The sequence below is a fragment of the Carassius gibelio genome, chromosome B5, assembly GCF_023724105.1.
Source record: "Carassius gibelio isolate Cgi1373 ecotype wild population from Czech Republic chromosome B5, carGib1.2-hapl.c, whole genome shotgun sequence".
NCBI classification, from domain to species: domain Eukaryota; kingdom Metazoa; phylum Chordata; class Actinopteri; order Cypriniformes; family Cyprinidae; genus Carassius; species Carassius gibelio.
This window is the reverse complement of record NC_068400.1, coordinates 3,713,335-3,720,800: the sequence shown is the minus strand read 5'-3', so window position 1 is coordinate 3,720,800 and position 7,466 is coordinate 3,713,335.

Sequence of the window (7,466 nt, the reverse complement as noted above, 5' to 3'; positions counted from 1 at the left end):
ATCTTACTGGACCTGTCTGCTGCTTTTGACACTGTTAATCACCAGATTCTCCTGTCCACCCTCAGAAAGATGGGAATCTCTGGAACTGCTCTCCTGTGGGTTAAGTCCTACCTCTCTGACAGATCCTTCAGTCTTGGAGGGGTGATGTTTCAAAGTCACACCACCTTGCTACTGGGGTTCCTCAAGGCTCAGTACTTGGACCACTTCTCTTCTCCATCTTCATGACATCTTTAGGATCTGTCATTCAGAAGCATGGCTTTTCTTATCACTGCTATGCTGATGACACCCAGCTCTACTTCTCATTCCAGCCAGATGATCCGACGGTAGCTGCTCGCATTTCAGCCTGTCTGAGTGACATTTCTAGCTGGATGAATGACCATCACCTTCAGCTTAACCTTACGAAGACTGAACTACTGGTGATTCCAGCTAGCCCTGAATGCCTCTCCAAACTACCGTTCACACCATTAACAGCTCCTGCAACCCATCCTGAACACCTCTCCAATCAAGCACTCTCACCATTCACACTTCCTGCATCCCCCCTCTCCCCCACACCTGCAATTCAGATCAGCGAGGATGCGGTGCGCCAGGTCTTCCGGAAGCAGAAAAGGAAAAAAGCACCAGGCCCAGATTGTGTTACACCAGCCTGTCTGAAATCCTGTGCTGACCAGCTGGCCCCCATCTTCACACAGATCTTCAACAGATCGCTGGAGCTGTGCGAAGTCCCTTCATGCCTCAAACGTTCCACCATCATCCCCATCCCTAAGAAACCCAAAATTACAGGACTAAATGACTACAGGCCTGTGGCTCTAACGTCTGTAGTCATGAAGTCATTTGAAAAACTGGTGCTGGCCCACCTGAAGGACATCACTGGGCCCTTCCTGGATCCTCTTCAGTTTGCCTACAGAGCAAACAGGTCTGTGGACGATGCAGTAAACATTGGACTGCATTATGTTCTGCAACACCTAGACAGACCGGGGACTTATGTGAGGATCCTGTTTGTGGACTTCAGCTCGGCCTTCAACACGATCATCCCAAACCTCCTCCTGCCCAAACTAAATCAGCTCTCCGTGCCCACCTCAGTCTGTCAGTGGATCAACAGCTTCCTGACAGACAGGCAGCAGCTAGTGAGGCTGGGAAAATACACATCCAGCACCCGTACAATCAGCACCGGAGCTCCCCAGGGCTGTGTTCTCTCCCCACTGCTCTTCTCCCTGTACACCAACGATTGCACATCTAAGGACCCCTCTGTCAAGCTCCTGAAGTTTGCAGATGACACCACACTCATCGGCCTCATTCAGGACGTTGACGAGTCTGCTTACAGACAGGAGGTAAAAGAGCTGGCTGTCTGGTGCAGTCTCAACAACCTGGAGCTTAACACCCTCAAAACAGTGGAGATGATCGTGGACTTCAGGAGAAACCCCCCTGCACTCCCCCCACTCACCATCATGAACAGCACTGTGACTGCAGTGGAGTCATTCAGGTTCCTGGGAACCACCATCTCTCAGGACCTGAAGTGGGACATTCACATTGACTCCATCGTAAAAAAGGCCCAGCAGAGGTTGTACTTCCTTCGCCAGCTGAGGAAGTTTAACCTGCCACAGGAGCTGCTGAAACAGTTCTACTCCACCATCATTGAATCCATCCTCTGCACTTCAGTAACTGTCTGGTTCAGCTCAGCTTCTAAATCTGACCTCAGAAGACTACAGAGAGTAGTCCGGACTGCTGAGCGAATCATCGGTTCAACTCTCCCATCTATTCAAGAACTGTACTTATCCAGAGTGAGAAAAAGGGTGTCAAAATCACTCTTGACCCCTCACATCCAGCACACTCCCTCTTTGAACTGTTGCCATCTGGTCGACGCTACAGAGCACTGAGCACTAGAACGACCAGACACAGGACCAGTTTCTTCCCTCAGGCAATCCATCTTATGAACAGCTGATAATAACGGCGAACACACTACACTTTATATTTATATACACACACACTTTATTTATCTAACACACATACTTAGTATACACTTAAATTTTGCACACAATATATATGTACATACATAACTTCACTTTGTAATATACCTGCCTACAATTGTCATTTGTATATTGTAATTCACTGTCTACATATTTGTATTTTTTATTCTTTTATTATGTGTTTTATGTTCTGTCGCTGTCATTCTGTTGTACTGCGGAGCTTCTGTCACGAAAACAAATTCCTCGTATGTGTAAACATACCTGGCAATAAAGCTCATTCTGATTCTGATTCTGATTCATCACAACTTCTCTATACAGCTGGGCTCGTCAACCATAACTCCTTCGAGGACAGTCAGAAACCTAGGAGTTGTGATGGATCATCAATTAAGCTTCACTGACCACATTGCTACAACGACCCAGTCCTGCAGGTTTGCCTTATACAACATTAGGAAGATTAGACCCTTCCTGTCAGAGCAAGCAACCCAACTTCTTGTCCAAGCTCTTGTTCTCTCCAGACTGGACTATTGTAATGCTCTCCTGGCGGGCCTTCCTGCATGTACTGTCAAGCCTCTGCAAATGATCCAGAATGCAGCAGCGAGGGTTGTCTTCAATGAGCCAAAAAAAGCTCATGTTACTCCTCTCCTCATCAGGTTACACTGGCAACCAGTAGCCTCTCGCATCAAATTCAAGGTACTGATGCTTGCCAACAAGACGACCACTGGCACGGCACCCACTTACCTAAACTCACTGGTTAAATCCTATGTGCCCTCCAGAAGTTTGCGCTCTGCAAGTGAACAACGCCTTGTGGTGCCATCCCAAAGAAATTCAAAATCACTCTCACGGACCTTTTCCTGGACTGTGCACAGCTGGTGGAATGACCTCCCAATCTCAATTCGTACAGCTGAGTCTTAACTCATTTTCAAGAAACATCTAAAGACTCATCTTTTTCGCCTGCACTTAACCTACTAACACCAGTACTTTTCCTTTTCTTGTCTTTTTCATTTAATAAAAAAATAAATAAATTATATATATACCTGGCTATGCGTTCTATACTAGACTAACTGAGACTTGTCATGGCACTTCTATACTGTTGTTGTTCTCTTGTTGACCTGACTGCTTCTATTGTTCTCATTTGTAAGTTGCTTTGGATAAAAGCGTCTGCTAAATTATTAAATGTAAATGTAAATGTAAATCTCGTTCGTGAACGTAATGAATGAGAGTAAACCAGGTTAGTCTGCCATTTAGCATGTCAATCTCGGAAAATCTCTAGAAAGAATCATAATTTCCACCACTAATGCATGGCAAACAACATAGACAGAACATTAATGTTTTTATTCTGGCCATATCAAGAGTCTGAGAACAGGCGGAGGCTCTGACACTGGCGCAGATCAACCCTTGCCACTGAGGTGAAGTATTGATTTAGAGCTGAGGCGACAATGTTACTATCCTTTGAGTTCTCATATTCCAGCCAGGTGTACAGATTTATCTCATGCCGACTCTGGGGTTCTCCTCTGCCACGGTGAAGGACCACACCGAATACATAAAAGTATGCCTCCAGTGACTAAAACATTTGATAGATGGCAGACCTAGGAAGGACCAGGTTATCCATTATGTCAAAGCAGTGTATCACCCACGTCATTTAGTGTGTCATAAAATTAACGAGCTCGGCAATGATGAAGTTTGTAAAGAAGAATCTTGTTCCGCTTCTCTTCTGTAGTCAGATCAGGATCATTGATTGCGATGCGGAATTTCACACACAAAGAGCACACATCTTTGGCAGGATGACCAAAAGCCAAGTTGAAGTCATATACAAAGATGTTCCAGAATAGTGAGTAGGAAACTTGTTGATGATTCTGCTCAAGAAACATCTGAAGCACTTTCGCCACACTCAAGTCACTCGGCAGGAACTTTCTCCCAGGTGCACCACGGAGGGCATAGTGGCTTGCTCTACAATTAAAAGACTGAATGTGCTTTCGAACTATGTCCTTCTTTGCAGTTTGTGCTTCAATTTCCCTGGGACCACCACGATTTTCGGTACGTGCTTTGCCGTTCTCAAGCCAGTACTGCAGAGAGATGCGTTACCAGATAATAACTGCTGAAAAATAGCCTGTGTAACGTTACTGAGCATGTACTAGAGGAAGATAATTGGATAAACATGGCTTTGATGAGGTAAAACAAAAATTAGAAAAATAAATAAAACACTAACAATAAAACAAATACTAAGCCACTAATGCAAAAATAGGGGAAAAAATATATAAACTTGTGATGAGAAAATCTTTGTACTTACAGAAAATGCTCAGGAATCAAGCGTGGCAGATGGGAACTTTTGTTTTATCTTCTTTCAAAATGGGATACTTTATCAATACATCTATTTGCCTTCTTTTCTCTTCAGCCTCCACTTGTTGTCTCCTCCATTTACATGGCATAGCATCCATATGAGAAAGAAAGATTGGCATCTTGTTCGACTTTGTCGTTTGTGGAATAGAGCTATTGTTTGATGTAAAATAAATCAGATTCCTTCAAAGTAACAGCACTGCACCAAGAAGTGTTATGAGTGCATGCTACACTTGCGTCCAAGCCATTTCCACTGAATCGATTTACTTTTGCCTTGTAACCGGAAGAGTTTTGAGGTAAACGACATTTTCTTCTGCCATTTGATGTCAGTAGGACAGGCTCATCCATTTCATCATATTCCATCTTAAAAATTAAAAAAAATCTGATCGGAGTAAAACAAAAACAATCTCCTCAGACCTCTAAAAAAAAGCAGTCTCCTCAGTGCGCCGCTATATTGAAACTGCCTGTATTGATTCGCACCTTCTGACTGGTTCTCGGGACGTAGCGGCTTTTGCCAAAGGGAAGTGGCGTCTAGAGGCTTTTGCCAACAAACTGATATTTCTGAATGGGCTGAGGGTGAGATTTAGAGTATTTGAAGCAAACATATTTGTTGAACGTGTACTATGTGCAGATAGCTTTCACTCAATGTCATTATCTCATTTTTGACGGAGGTGGCGTTTAGTGGCTTTTGCATCTGAACTCTTCATATATACACACATTTCCCTGAACTAAGTACATTTCTGCAGCTGTTATTATGTTTAAATGAAAACGAAAGGAGGCAGTGGAATTTAATATCCTATTTCTTTTTATTATAAATATACAATGAGGAAAATTGCAGTAGCCAAGGCGAGCTGACTGATATTATCAAGTACGTAAGTATGCTGTTTGCAGATTTACCAGTTTGTGTCATCGCGTACATCACACTCCTGAGTTGAATGCACAAAGTCAGAACTACTGAGGATGCAAGTCCAAAATCAGCGTACTTTGTATTGAGAAACGCGCGCAGACCTACGTCACCAGTCTATTTGCCTAATCTTCCCTGTACATTAGACAGCGGTGAAAACGCAGAATGCAATAGGTCTGGGGGAAAAATGTTCCTGGGGAAAAAGGTTCCTGGTACAAATGTTTCGGGTAATTTCGGTGGAAACGCGGCATTAGATGGCAAGCATGTCAACACAAAGGATTCAATTCAATAGTTTTTATGGCTCTAGTAAATGCAAAGAAATGTATTTATATTGATGCAGGGACAATTGGCAGAGTTAGCGACGGGGGAGTTTGGGCTGAGCCGGTCATTGGAAGACAACACACTGACCATACCACCACCAGAAGACATGCCTGGACGTCAAACCCCTGTCCCTGTTGTTGTCGTGGCAAATGAGGTCTTTGGTTTGAAGCCATGGATGATGAGACCATACCCAAGGACAAAACTGGATAATAACAAGCAAAAGTTTAACTACTGGCTCTCTCGTGCACGTTGTTGTGTTGAGAATGGCAAACAAATCAAAAAACCTAAAATCAAATCCTCGATTAATTGAACATTTTACCTCAATTACAATTAATGAACCATGTATTTGTTTATGTTTAGTTTGGGGGGGGGGGTGGATGGTTACATCAGTGTATATGTCAGGAGTCTAGTTTTATTCCTCTGAATGTTTTTCTCTCACACACACACGTGCGCTCCCGCACAGCTGAACTCATTCTCAATCAGCGCTTACTCTCCTGCTCTCTTCACACCTGTTTCCCTTTTACCCTGATTTTCTGGCTATTTAGATCTCATGTGCTTTTCCCCTCTTGTTGGTTTATTGTTTGTTCGCTCATGTCCGATACTGATGTATTAGTTAAATTGCTACTAATCCTTGTCCTGTTAGTATGTCGTGTATCAGACGACTTACTGCTCCGGTTTTCCTGTGCCAAGTCGGGTTCTGTGCTGCGGTTACTACCTGGTGGAGTCTGCGCTTGTGTATACCTGCGTGTATTACCTGACCGCTCTCCTGTGTCGTGCATCCTGCTGGGTTTCTGTCTGGGTAGCGTTTTTCCTGCTCCGTGATCTCCAAGACGTCCTGTGATCTACAGACGGCCTGTTTTGCATTTACTCTTTTCGTTCATTAAACAACATGAGTAATGTGGATTATACTGATGATAGAGCATCAACTTGGTTAGCATTCACCTTCATTGTATGGACATAAACAGCTGACAACTTTCAACAAATATCTGTGTTCTAAAAAAAAGAACACAATTTTGGAATGACGATTGTGATTTCATGGCAGTTTTTTCTTTCTGCTTAACTACCATTTAAATTAACTTTAAACATGTAGGGTGGAACTAAATTACTAGTACTTCCCTGATGAATGTCTAATTGCAGAAAATCCTTCAGCTAGATATATTTGAAGGGTAACTAAACCCCTAGTCAGGGCCTGACTCCACCCACTGGCAATATTTGAAAAATGCTGAAAAGTGGGCAGAGCACAGCGGAGATATAGGGGATGAACCAAGGGCGGGGCTGAGCGGGTGGGGCGTGAACCTGAGACCCGCAGTGACAGATTGATTGACAGCTACTGTCAGAGTCCCTAAAATGGAGAGTGAGGCAAAAGTAGCTTTGCAACGGAGCGTTCATTTGAAGTAGAGGAATTTTCTCCCCCACCTTCACCTGAAGTGGAGGATGTTGAGGTGTCTGTTCATATCAATTTCGGGCCGCTGGCTCAAACTGCGGTCTTAACTACCGCATCGCGTCGCTTTTCAGCGCGTGCTGTGTGGAGACGCCCATTTCTACCTCCATTGCGTCGGAGAAGCATCCATCCATCCATCCATCCATCATCTTCCGCTTATCCGGGGCCGGGTCGCGGGAGCAACAGTCTAAGCAGAGACGCCCAGACTTCCCTCTCCCTAGCCACTTCCTCCAGCTCTTCCGGGGGGACCCCGAGGCGTTCCCAGGCCAGCCGGGAGACATAGTCCCTCCAGCGTGTCCTAGGTCTTCCCCGGGGCCTCCTCCCGGTGAGACGTGCCTGGAACACCTCCCTGGGAAGGCGTCCAGGAGGCATCCGAAATAGATGCCCGAGCCACCTCAGCTGGCTCCTCTCGATGTGGAGGAGCAACGGCTCTACTCTGAGCTCCTCCCGAGTGACCGAGCTTCTCACCCTATCTCTAAGGGAGCGCCCAGCCACCCGACGG